The sequence below is a fragment of the Ailuropoda melanoleuca genome, chromosome 9 (assembly GCF_002007445.2).
Source record: "Ailuropoda melanoleuca isolate Jingjing chromosome 9, ASM200744v2, whole genome shotgun sequence".
Classification (NCBI taxonomy): domain Eukaryota; kingdom Metazoa; phylum Chordata; class Mammalia; order Carnivora; family Ursidae; genus Ailuropoda; species Ailuropoda melanoleuca.
In genome coordinates this window covers 89,578,378-89,592,903 of record NC_048226.1, presented here as the reverse complement: position 1 = coordinate 89,592,903, position 14,526 = coordinate 89,578,378, and positions in this window count along the sequence as shown.

Here is a 14,526-nt window from a genome sequence, read left to right as displayed (position 1 = left end):
TTATAATAAATTTTTATTACAAATAAACCATACAGAAATTAATCATCTATTTTATTAACAACATTTGTATTAAAACTAATATGTATGACTAATGTTTGAAGCACATTTAACAATATTATCTCTCATAAAACAGTAATCCTCCAAGGTAAGAACCATCATTGTCTCCATTTTACAGATGAGGAAACTGAGGTATGGAGAGGTTACATATCTTGCCCAAAGTGACACACCTGGTCAGGCCAGGATTCAAACTCAGACTGTTAAATCAGAAGTGTGTTCATTTATACCAGTGCATTACCACTTAATTAATGACAGACCGCCAAGACAAGCGCGATGGGGGTGCCCCCACAGATTTTGGGTTCAATTAGGGCTGAAACCCAGTATATAAAATCAGGGGCGGCTCTACCAGGGCGAGAGAAGTCCTAAGTGAGAGCCACACATGAAATAACTTGTTTTCCTCTGCCTCTACTTGTTTCGTTTTCTGCATAACCTAAACCAAATACCCTGCTCTTGTCATATCCCTCGTCATTTGCAGACAATTTTGTGCTAGGTAGAAAAACCTCATCTCATGACCCTCGTCATTTGCAGACAATTTTGTGCTAGGTAGAAAAACCTCATCTCAGTAGCCACTAAATGACAACCAGGTTACATTGCTTATCCTATCATCTTGATCTCATACCTTTCATAAGCAAACTGCTCTAAGTGTGTGCCTCACCCAGGAGCCGAGTCTGGCCGAGTTCTGATTGGGTGAAGTCACTTGTGGCATATGGGTATCACATGCTCCGTGGAGCATATAACAGCTTTGATGTGCTGTATGTGAGTACCCAGCAATGCACCTTTTAAGAGATTCTGCAGAGGCCCTACCCCCATATGCAACGTCTTCCCTTGTAAATGGCCAAGGCCGTCAGAGAAATTGAGGCTGAGGTCTTGTTAAAGGCTGCTCACCTTCAAATTTCAGCTCCACTGTGTTAACTGTTAGCTCTGACAAGTCACGAATATTCCTAAGCCTCAGTTGCCACTTCTGAGGATGATAATTGTGTCTAGGGATTTTTGGAGGATCAAATCTAATAATGCGTGCACAATACTTACTGTAGTCCCTGGCTTATCTAAGCACTTCACCAACATTGGTTACTCTCATCATCATTATTAGTATAAGTGGCTGAAATCCAAATACATTTATATTATGCTGATTACTAGTCTGCACTTAGGGCTGAAACAGGAACATAAAGTTTTGCAGCGATGGAGTGTGTCCAATTTCCAAGTAAGTCGGGGGGGTGTTGATTGTAGTCTGGTTTTCAAATCTGGATGTGCAGCGGTTGGCTCTCACATGGTGGCAAAACTTGTAGGTTAGTTTACTTAACATCTATTCCCGATTATACCCTCCTCCATCATAGAAGGTAAGGGGACTAATACTTAATTTCTAAGCCCAGTGTTGAGATTGAAATAGGAGTCTTCTGGAAAGAACTTCCCTTCCTAAATGAAAAGACAAAGATCACTTAGCTCCCAGATCTTGGTTTCTAATGCCATTCTCTAATAAAAGAGACCAGGGCTCCTGAGAGAAACAGCTTATTCTAGGATTAGAAAAGGAAGAATACAAGATAAGCATAACAATCTTGTGCCAAAAAGTGAGGAAGTGCTCAAAACAACAAAAATGGGGGTATATCAAAGGGACATGGGAGTGAACTGAAGGAATTCCCCATAACCAAAGCTAAAACAATTTGAGCAAAAAACAAACAAACAAAAAAACACAACATAAGGTAATATTGGATTATAACCCAAAGCATGAAATAAATGTCAATAAATGCATATGAACATAAATAAAGGACTGGTTAAATAAATGAATGGGAGAGAGAGAAATCTTTTGTGCAGAATCTAAACAATGCCATTGTGCCTTCAGCAATAGGCTTTCATTCCAAAACTACGTATGCAGCATTATTCATGACAATAATGGTGTGGTGCTAAGTTTGGCCCCTGTCTCAGCCCAGTTCTCATGTTGAATCAGCTCACACCCGCCAATGCACAGTTGCAGATATATTTCTTTCCATACGTCCTCCTTCGTCCAGGACTAGGGCTCACCCTCTCCCATGCATATAGGAGACTCAAGGACAGTGAGAGTGGTTGTTCCACAGGGTAAACCAGTCAAGGACCAAACAAAGGGTAAGGCAGACATGGGTATCTGTCCACAGGCAGTTCTATCTGTGCTTTAGGCATTAGTGATGGCATCATGAGTGTAGCCCCTCAGATGGGACAAGGACAGGGCTCACTTAAGAGAAACTGAGCCTTCCTGAACTGCTGATTCTACTCCTTCCGTTCAGCCCTTCCAGGTCGGGTACCCTCATCTGGGGCCACGCAGTTCCCTCTCCCTTTGTACAATGTCTGTGTCCCCTTCCTCTCAACAAAGCCTGGGGAGATTATTTTCTCATGTCATGGATGGAAGCTTTGCTCCTTTCTTCCTATTTTCCAGTGTATGCCCTGAGTTATTTCTATTGATCACATTTTAGGATTTTGAATCTCAAAACCATCTTTCTGCTGCCAAATCTTTTATTCAAGGCACTCAATGAACAGCCTAGCTTAAAGAGAACCAAATGATGACAGAGCTGGAAGCAAAAGACAGCTATTTCAAAAATATTCCACTTCAATCTCTCTTCTTCCTTCCCTCCCTCCAGCCCTTGAAACATCCACATATTCTCACGATTATAATGCCAGGTAGAAAGTCCCCAGAACCTTATGGCAGGCACAGATGAAATGGGGATGCAGATGAAGGAGAGAACACTCTCAGCTTCTGGATAAATCTTGAAGGATGGGGAGTTGGACATGCAGGACTTAGGAAAGGACCCTCCAGGCAGGGAGCAGGGAAGCGTCCATTCACAGCAACTACAGCTATATAGGATCAGTGTGTCTGGGCACACTCCAGAAATTTGGACTTTGCTGACAATGTGAGGACCTGCTAAGGCATCAGAGCAGAGGAGGGGTGACAGAACGATGCTTTGTAACAATGAACCACTAAGTATCTGAAGGACAGATGGAGGAGGACTGAACATGGAAACAGCAAGACTCGTCCAAAAACTGTGTTACCACATAAGACGTGATGAAAGGCCTAACCCTGGACTGTGGCCATGGAGACAGAGAATAGTGTGATCACCTTGAGGCTACCTAACAGCTAGACCTCCTTACCTGCTCACTGTGTGCCAGACACAAGCTTCAAGTCCTACCTGGACTATTTTGTTTAATCCTCATTACAAGCCAATTAGAGTTACATTATTATTATTACCCTACGTTACAGATAAGGAGACTGAGGTTGGATGACAAACCTTAGAACAGTCCTGGGCTCTAGCTCTGCTCCTACTGTAATTATTGAGATAGCTTCTCTCTGAGAGGGCCACCCACCATCATTTATTTCCTCCTGAATGTAAGGGTCACTTCCCCACCAAGAGGTGGAGTCTATTCATCTAGCCCCTTAACTCCAGGATGTGCTAGGACTCCTCCGGTCACAGAACGTTGTGGATGTAGCATCCTGCCATCCTAGGCATCACCTTTGCACAGACTTGCAGTTGCCACCTGTGTCTCTTAGAACAGTCGTTTGCATGGATGCCCCCTCTCAGAACCCAGACACTATACTATGAGAAACCCATGCCACATGAAGAGGCCTGAGGTGCTCAGGTTGACAACCCAGTGGAGGTCCCAGTCAATAGCCAGCATCCACTGTCAGTCATATGAGGGGGTCATCTTGGACATCCAGTCCAGTCGAGCCTTCAGATGACACCACCCCAGCCAAAAACCACAGGAAAGCCTACAAGTACGAACCACCCTGCCAAGCTTGGCCAACATGAGAATTGTGAGAGACAGAAATAATTCCTATGGTGAGCCATTAAGTTTTAGGGTAGTATGTTCCACAGCAATAGATAACAAAAGCAATTATTGATGGCACCCCTTTTGTCTCTCAGAAGTGCTCTGCTGTGGACAATATATTGCATGGATAACCTGCATTAACTGGGAAACCAGACTCAAACCCACGTCTGTTTGTGCTTTTAACCATCAGTTCACTACATAAGAGAGTAAATGGTGTGTGGGTTTAAGCTCCCTGGGAAAATAAGATGTTTTATTAATCTCTTCACACATCAGAATACCAGATACTCTGTAAGTATGGAATTTTAAAATGTCTGTTAAGTGAATCATTAAATAAATGAATGGGTTAAGGAATGGATGAGAATTAACAGCCCTTAGTTGGTAAGACAGCTGGGGAGGCCATCGTACACTTTTTCTGGCAGAAAAATAAACCAGTGAATACATTTATCAGCTCACGACATGGTCCCACTGCCTGTTCTTCAGCCTAAGCTTTGACCATTGTGGGGAGGAAAGGGTGGGGGAAAAAAATCTGGAATAAAACCTAATATGAGGTTATAGTAAACTCTAGGGTAGACCTTTTTTAAAAGAATGATCTGATTTTTTTTCTAAAACAGAAATTATGCCTAGCTTTTATAATGGTTCAGACCTTCCTCAAGCACTTTTCTCATAAATTTTAACATTAGCATCCTTGGTGCGGCTAACTGCAGGTAATGTGTTTTTTCAACCATATTCTTCTCCTAGAGCTCATTAAAAGCTCTCACTCCTCTAATGATTTCTGGGCCTCCAGTCAGACTTATTAGTGCAAAAGGAGCAAAGACGCCTAAATGTCGGGTCTATTTACCAGCTGAAAGGGCTGTGACTGGAGAGGCATTTGTCTTCTGTGGGACATGCTGACTGTGGCTAGTTAATTCCCGTCTTCCTGATGGGAAACAGTCCTCCTGAATCCAAAACTATTTTAGTTCTCCAGCATGAAGAACTGCACTCCAGGTCATAGAACGTCTCAGTGTGTTTTTAACTGAAGGAGTGATTACTGATGTTGCCTCAGAAACTTCCCAGCAGGCCAGGAATGCCTCCTGGGCCGGCACTAAACCTGCATTTAGCATTTATCCCCCCACATAAATCTGCGCAGAAAAAACAAAATAAGGCACTAGAGGTGCTGAGCGTAGCACCAAGAAGCAACATAGGTCTTTCTGCGACGAAGGTCACGCGGCAGATCCCGTTGCCAAAACAAAAGCCTACTGCAACATTGTCGACGAAGGAAAAAGTGTAGAGTAACAGAATACAGATCTGTGCACCCAGCACCCAGTTTGAGACATAAATAATGACCTATATCTAAAATAGATTTTTTTAAAGGCTCAGAAGAATCTATGCATTCAAAACATCGTCTGTTAAAAATTTCATTAAAAAGCACAGCACAGGGCTTAACGCAATAAATGTCCACTCCTTTTTCTCCCCCTCCTTGCAAAATGTGTGAACAAGCTCTCTGGCAGTGAGGCTTCCAGACCGAAAGATGTGTTTGTGGGTAAGCTCGGGATGGTGAAATTGTTACAAGTGAATAAAGCAATTACTACTGTTGTACTTTCCAAATGAAGTAATGTATTCTTACGGGAGACTTATTTTCCCCTTTTATAAGTAAAGATTTTGTACTGAAAATGCTTTGGAAAGCTCCCAGGGATAATTCCACTATTCAAGTACAGTCTTACAGATTCTGAGGGCAGAGAATGAATGATAATTAATTCTGCTCATTGTGGAGGATTTTTGTAATCTCATGTTTCAGTTTAAGCATGGGGGGAAAATATGTCCTTGTGACTCTATAGAGAAATCAGCCAAATGTGTAAAATCAACGAAATCAGGCAAAATAAATAAAAAGAGCATAAAAGAGCATAGCGGTAATAAGCTACTTTTACTGACCGGCTCTTGGGTGAGAGTCATTGTGCTAAGTACTTTATGGATATCAATTTGTTTAGCCTTCGTAACAAGTTGGGGTGTTAGGGATTGAGATCCATATTTTTTTAGTCAAAGAAATCATCATAAGAGAGGTCGAGAACATGTCTGGGATCACGGAATTGGGGATTTCCTATAGCAGGGTTCAAATACAATGTTTTTAACCACTGTGCCATACCGGGTACTGCTCAGAGTATATTGCCAAAGACAGTCATCTAGGGAACAGCTGCCTAAGTTCCTCCACTCCAACCTTTCCATTTTATAGGTGAGCAAACTGAGGCTAAATGGCGCAGCACGTCTGCAAGATTACAGAGCTGAGGCAAGGATTCTGACCCTTGAATCTGACTCAGTTCAAGATGGTTTGCTTTCTTCTTTTTCATATGTCCGAAATGGAATGGATCATTTTTGCTTCTGAAACTTGTTTCTGGATCCCATGAGGTCCGAGTGTTCTCAACCCTGGCCGCGCCGTAGAGTCATCTGGAGAAGATTTAAAGCAAAACAGAACAGAAGTAAAACCACAGTACCGCCCAAGAGATGTTTATATAATCTACATGCACACAGCGTCTCTCTTCATTTCTGTGTCCTCGACCTTGGATCTGAACCTTCTGCATCTCAGAAAATGGCACAGCCAAGTTGTTCAGGGTAGAAACCTAGCATCTACCTTTGATTCCTCTCTTTCTTTTCCATCCACAACCAAACTATTGGCTTGTGTCAGGTGTTGGGTAAATGTTGGTTAAAAGAAGAAATCAGGAGCCCCTGGGTGGCACGGCGGTTAAGCGTCTGCCTTCGGCTCAGGGCGTGATCCCGGCGTTACGGGATCGAGCCCCACATCGGGCTCCTCCGCTATGAGCCTGCTTCTTCCTCTCCTACTTCCCCTGCTTGTGTTCCCTCTCTCGCTGGCTGTCTCTATCTCTGCCGAATAAATAAATAAAATCTTTTAAAAAAAAGAAGAAGAAGAAGAAATCAGACATTCATTGTGTAGGTCTTTGTTTGGAAGGGCAAAATTTTTTAAGTTATACATGTCTGTGTAGGTGTATGCACACCCTCTCCAGACTCCCTCTTCTCCTAGTCCTATCATCTCTTCTCTGAGAGGGTCAAATCCAGACTCTAAAGACAGACCCAGTCCTCTGAGTGACACCCTGGCTCCACGATGAGAGGGCTTAAGGTGCTTTTGAGCTCTGACATGTCTCAGTTTTAGTCTTCCTATCCATCACTCCTGCCTTTTTCATCATTGGCATATACACAGGTAATTTGTGTGGCCTTGAGAATTCTCTGCTCTGCAAAGAGCTGACAAAAGTTCTTTAAAGCAATAATCTCCACCATATTTTAGTCAAGCAAGCAATAAAGTGTTGCCAAGATTGATTAAGTCAAGCAGGGGCCTCTCATCAGTCATGAGTGCTGTTTGTCTAGAGGACGCTGTCAGAGAGAAACAGACCCCTCTCACTTCCTACCCTATACCTGCCCTCGCAGACCCTAGGCGCTGACCACCCACACTACGGAGATTCGGTAACAGCTAACAATGTAAAAGTCAGAAAGCCAGAGAGGGACAGTTTTCTCTTTTGATGTTCGTGAGGGCACATGGCAAGTACAGTGTTTCAAAGTTTGTGCCTGAGACAGAAAAAATTGCTAGGGCAGTGTTGTCAAATAGAAGCAATTATGAGCAACATAAGGAATCGTAATATTTTCTAGCACCATATTAAAGATAATAAGAAAGGTGAGATTAGTTTTAATCTGCTCCTCCCTCTCCCTCTCCCTGCGGCTCCCCCTGCTTGTGCTCTCTCTCTCTCTGTCTGTCAAATAAATGAATAAAATCTTTCTTAAAATTTTTAAAATATAAATAAATAAAATAAAATCTATTTGTCCAACCATATTCCAGATTCAGTGTGTATCTTATGCTTATAGCACATCTCAATTTGGATGCTAAATTTTCAAGTCTTTAAGTAAAATAAAGCCCTACTAAAACAATAGTTATATTTAATGGAAAAAATTTTTAACTCTTAAACAAAGTTAATTAAAATTAAATAAAATTAGAAATTTAGTTCCTTGGTTACACTTTCCACATTTCAAGTGCTTAAAGCCACAGGGCCTATAGCCACTGTATTAGACAGCATATCCCTGGAGACTAGAAAATTTCTTTTCTCTTTTATGGTATTCACAGGACATTTTAAAGTATTCAGTCCTCATGAAATGTTACTGACTTGTTATTAGCTAATAAAAATATAGCAGATCACTAGAAGAAAGAGAAAGAAAAAGAGAAAAAGAAAGAAAGAGAAAGGAAACAGAGAAAGAAAACTCAGAATAAGAAAGAAGAGCAAGTTTATTTTATATCTCATAAACCCAAATTCTTCATCTGTGAAGTGATAAGTGCTATGGCACCTTCCACAATTCATCTGTGGACCAATGATTCCAATGCTGCCTAGTACGTACTAAACCATCTTCCTGGAGATTCACAAGACAGATTAGTGCAATCGTCTTCATCCACAGCTCAGATATATAAAGAACAATGCTTGTTTCATACTGTGTTTACATCTTAGGTCTACAACTATCTATTTCCCTATCTCTTTCTCTTTCTCTTTTAGTAATAAAATAGGCACGGATGAGCCTATTACCTGATCACAAATACAAGGCTTTTGTAGTAGCTTACATCGCTCATCTAAGGTACTCATCGTCCCAAACTCCATGCTCATTATTCCCTTGTTTTCACTCGATATAATTTGTATCACATATATGTATTATTAGAAATGGTATACACAATTTATTACATATACATATAGTCATGGTATGGTATGGTGAGTTGCTTAACACTGCGTCAGATTTTAAAGCCCATAAGCTAATCTCCTTCAATCTCTGTTCAAGCCCTTATCATCTCCAAAATGGATGATTTCATTATTTTTCTAAATCATTTTGCCTAACTTCTCTCTTTCTCTCTTTCCTTTCTTCTGTCCATTTTCACACTGACCTCAGAGTCATCTTTCTAAAACACAAACTGGGGGCGCCTGGGTGGCGCAGTCATTAAGCATCTGCCTTCAGCTCAGCGCGTGATCTGGCGTTCTGGGATAGAGCCCCACATCAGGCTCCTTTGCTAGGAGCCTGCTTCTTCCTCTCCCACTCCCCCTGCTTGTGTTCCCTCTCTCGCTGGCTGTCTCTCTCTGTCAAATAAATAAATAAATAAAATCTTTAAAAAAAAAAAAAGAACACTTAGTTCAAACCCCTTATTTAAAAAATAAATAAATAAAAGACAAACTGATCCTATAATTCCCTCCTATTAATTTCAGAGATGCCCCAAGCACAAAAGGCTGAAGCCCAAAATCCTTGTAAGGAGGGTGGCGGATTGTTCAACGTCCCTAACCCTTCCTATCTCAGTAAGGCACTGTATTACAATATGACTTTTGCCTTCCCCCTCATCTGGTTGTGGAGTCCATTTCTCCATCCTCTTGAATCTAGGTTAGCCCATAACTTGCATTGCGCAATGAAATATGGTGGAAATGACATAATGTAACTTCTGGGGTCGAGCTTTCAAAGACCTCGTGTCTCCTACTTCTCTTCTTTCAGAAAACTTCCCTGAGACACGCAGGGAAGGCAGCTGAACTAGCTGATGGGAGGCCACACAGAGAAAAACTGAAGAATCTCAGCCAAAAGCCAGGACCAATGGCCAAACATGTGAGTGAGGTCATTTTTCACCTTCCAGTCCAACTCAATCTCTAGCTGAGATAACACATATGTGAATCCAGGCAAAATTAGCATGGGAATCTGCAAACAGACTTACAAAATGATCAGACATATTAAAAATCATGATTGTTTTAATTCAGTGGATTTTGGTACGTTTTGTCATATGGCAATGGGTACCTATAAAACTTTTGTTAAGATCTCCTTGAAATACTGAAGATGATTCATAGCAGATGCTCTCAGGAAGATAAAAGGGCTGACCTGCATCCCCTTAGGCAGTCAGAAGTAGAAAATCTGCCTCAAAAATAATTATGGATGCAGCTTTTGTGTCATAGAGTAAACCTCTCATCAACTTCATAAAAAACCCACATTTTTTAAATTGTATTTTATTTAAATTCAATTAACTTATAGCGTATCATTGGTTTCAGAGGTAGAGTTCAGTTATTCATCAGTTGCATATAACAGCCATTGCTCATTACATCACGTGCCCTTCTTAATGCCCATCACCCAGTTACCCCATCACCCCACACACCTCCCCTCCAGCCACCCTCAGTTTGTTTCCTAGAGTTAAGAGTCTCTTATGGTTTGCCTTTCTCTCTGATTTCATCTTATTTTATTTTTCCCTGCCTTCCCCAATGATCCTCTGTTTTGTTTCTTAAATTCCACATATGAGTGAAATCATATGACAATTGTCTTTCTCTGACTGACTTATCTCACTCAGCATAATACCCTTTCATTCCATCCATATTGTTGCAAATGGTAACATTTCATTTTTTTTTAAAGATTTTATTTATTTGACAGTGATAGAGACAGCCAGTGAGAGAGGGAACACAAGCAGGGGGAGTGGGAGAGGAAGAAGCAGGCTCATAGCGGAGGAGCCTGATGTGGGGCTCGATCCCATAATGCCGGGATCACGCCCTGAGCCGAAGGCAGGCGCTTAACCACTGTGCCACCCAGGTGCCCCGTAACATTTCATTTTTGATGGCTGAGTAATATTCCATTGTATATACACCATATCTTCATATGTTTATCAGCCATTCGTATGTCTTCGTTGGAAAAAATGTCTATTCAGATCCTTTGCCCTTTTGAGTTACGTTGTCATTCTTATTACTGAGTTGTAAGAATTCTTTATATAGTTTAGATACGAGTTCCTTATCAGATATAAAATTTTCAAATATATTTCAAGTCTTTAGGCTGTATTTTCACCTTCTTGATGGTATCCTTTGAAGCACAAAGTTTTTTTTTTTACTTAAATTCAATTAGCCAACATATAGTACATCATTAGTTTCAGATGTAGAGTTCAGTTATTCATCAGTTGCGTGTAATACCCAGTGCTCATCACATCACATGCCCTCCTTAATGCCCATCACCCAGTTAACCCTTCCCCCACCCACCTCCCCTTCTGCAATCCTGTTTGTTTCTCAGAGTCAAGAGTCCTTCATGGTTTGTCTCCCTCTCTGATTTCTTCCTATTCAGTTCTCTCTCCCTTCCTCTATGATCCTCTGCACTCTTTCTTATATTACACCTATAATTGAAACCATATTATAATTGTCTTTCTCTGATTGACTTATTTCACTTAGCATAATACCCTCTAGTTTCATCCATGTCAATGTAAATGGTAGGTATTCAACCTTTCTGATGGCTGAGTAATATTTCATTGTATGTATGTACCATATCTTCTTTATCCATTCATCTGTTGTACATCTCAGTTCCTTCCATAGTTTTGTTATTGTGGACATTGCTGCTGTAAACATTGGGGTACAGGTGTCCCTTCATTTCACTACATCTGTATCTTTGGGGTAAATACCCAGTAGTGCAATTCCTGGGTCATAGGGTAGCTCTATTTTTAACTTCTTGAGGAACCTCTATACTGGTTTCCAGAGTGGCTGTACCAGCTTGCATTCCCACCAACAGTTTAAGAGGATTCCCCTTTCTCCACACCCTCACCAACATTTGTTGTTCCCTGTCTTGTTAATTTTAGCCATTCTAACAGGTATAAGGTGGTATCTCGGTGTGGTTTTGATTTGTATTTCCCTAATGATAAGGGATGTGGAGTATTTTTTCATGTGCCTGTTGGCTATTTTTGTATGTTTTCTTTGGAGAAATGGCTGGTCATGTCTTCTGGCCATTTCTTCACTGGATTATTTGGTTTTTGGGTGTTGAGTTTGAGGAGTTCTTTATAGATCTTGGATAAAAGCCCTTTATCTGTAATGTCATTAGCAAATGTTTTGTCCCATTCCCTAAGTTGCCCTTTGGTTTTGTTGACTGTTTCCTTTGCTGTGCAGAAGCTTTTTACCTTGATGAAGTCCCAATATGTCATTTTTGCTTTTGTTTCCTTTACATTTAGAGACGTGACTTGCAAGAAGTTGCTGCTGCCGAGGTCAAAGAGGTTGCTGCACATGTTCTTCTCTACGATTTTGATGGATTCCTATCTCCCATTGTGATCTTTCATTTATTTATTTACTTACTTACTTATTTATTTATTTATTTTAACCAACTGAGCCATCCCAGTGCCCCAAAGGATGGTTTTATATATTTTTTAAATAATAGTATTTTTTATTATATTATGTTAGTCACCATACAGTACATCCCTAGTTATTGATGTAAAGTTCCATGATTCATTACTTGCGTATAACACCCAGTACATCATGCAATGTGTGCCCTCCTTAATACCCATCACTGGCCTATACCAATCCCCTACTCCCCTCTCCTCTGAAGCCCTCAGTTTGTTTCCCAGAGTCCACAGTCTCTCATGGTTCATTCCCCGTTCTGTTTACCCCCCCTTCACTCTTCCCTTCCTTCTACCAATCTTCCTATTTCTTATATTCCATAAATGAGTGAAACCATATGATAATTTTCTTTCTCTGCTTGACTTATTTCACTCAGCATTATCTCCTCTGGTCCCGTCCATGTTGCTGCAAATGTTGTGTAATCATTCTTTCTGAGGGCTGAGTAATATTCCATTGTATATATGGACCACCTCTTCTTAATCCAGTCATCTGTTGAAGGGCATCTTGGCTCCTTCCACAATTTACTTACTGTGGACAATGCTGCTATGAACATTGGGGTGCATATGGCCCTTCTCTTCACCCCGTCTGTATTGTTGGAGTAAATACCCAGTAGTGCAATGGCTGGATCATAGGGTAGCTCAATTTTTAATTTTTTAAGGGACCTCCACACTGTTTTCCAAAGTGGCCGTACCAGCCATTTAGAGTTTATCATTGTGTATGCTGTAAGAGAAAGGTCCAGTTTCTTTCTTCTGCATATGGCTATCCAATTTTCTCAGCACAATTTATTGAAGAGACTATCTTTTTCCCATTGGATATTCTTTCCTGCTTTGTCGAAGATTAGTTGACCATAGAGTTGAGGATCCATATCTGGTCTCTATCTTCCGTTCCATTGATCTACATGTCTGTTTTTGTGTCAATACCATGCTGTCTTGATGATCACAGCCTTGTAATATAGCTTGAAGTCAGCATTGTGATGACCCCGGATTTGGTTTTCTTTTTTTAACATTCCTCTGGCTATCTGGAGTCTTTTCTGGTTCTGTAAATTTTAGGATGTTTTGTTCCAGCTCTGTGAAAAATGTTGATGTTATTTTGATAGGGACTCCATTGAATATGTAGATTGCTCTGGGTAGTATAGTCATTTTAACAATATTTATTCTTCTAATCCATGAGCATGGGATGTTTTCCATCTCTCTGTGTCTTTCTCAATTGGTTTTGTAAGTGTTCTTTTTTAAATGTAATTTTTTATTTTGTTATATTAGTCACCATACAGTACATCCCCAGTTTTTGATGCAATGTGGCATGATTCATTATTTGCATATAACACCCAGTGCACCAAGCAATATGTGCCCTCCTTAATACCCATCACCAGCCTATCCCAATCCCCCACCCCCCTCCTCTCTGAAGCCCTCAGTTTGTTTCCCAGAGTCCACAGTCTCTCATGGTTCATTCCCCCTTCTGTTTACGCGCCCCTTCATTCTTACCTTCCTTCTCCTACCAATCTTCCTAATTCTTATATTCCATAAAAGAGTGAAACTATATGATAATTGTCTTTCTCTGCTTGACTTATTTCACTTAGCATTCTCTCCTCCAATCCCGTCCATGTTGCTGCAAATGTTGTGTAATTGTTCTTTCTGGTGGCTGAGTAATATTCCATTGTATATATGGACCATCTCTTAATCCAGTCATCTCTTGAAGGGCATCTCGGCTCCTTCCACAAGTTACTTATTGTGGACAATGCTGCTATGAACATTGGGGTGCATATGGCACTTCTCTTCACCACGTCTGTATCTTTGGGGTAAATACCCAGTAGTGCAATGGCTGGATCATATGGTAGCTCAATTTTTAACTTTTTAAGGGACCTCCACACTGTTTTTCAGAGCGGCTGTAACGACTTGCATTCCCACCAACAGTGTAAGAGGGATCCTCTTTCTCTAAATCCTCTCCAACATTTGTTGTTTCCTGACTTTTCAATTTTTGCCATCCTAACTGGTGTGAGGTGGTATCTCAAGGTGGTTTTGATTTGAATTTCCCTGATGGCTGATTATTTTGAACATCTTTTCATGTGTCTGTTAGCCATTTGTATGTCTTCATTTGAAAAGTGTCTGTTCATATCTTCTGCCCATTTTTTGATTTGATAATTTGTTTCACATGTATTGAGTTTGAGAATTTTTTGTAGATCTTGGATACTAGTCTTTTATCTGTAGTGTCATTTGCAAATATCTTCTCCCAACCCGTGGGCTGCCTCTTAGGGTTTTTTGACTGTTTCCTTGGCTGTGCAGAAGCTTTTTATCCTGATGAAGTCCCACAAGGTCATTTTTTCTTTTGTTTCTCTTGTCTTTGGAGATGTGTCATGAAAAAAGTTGCTGTGGCCAGTGTCAAAGAGCTTGCATCCTATGTTCTACTCTNGTGTCAAAGAGCTTGCATCCTATGTTCTACTCTAGGAAATTGATGGATTCCTGTCTCACATCGAGGTTTCAACCATTTGGACTTTTTCTTTGTGTATGGTGTGAGAGAGTGGTCAAGTTTCATTCTTTTGCATGTAGCTGTCCACTTTTCCCAGCAC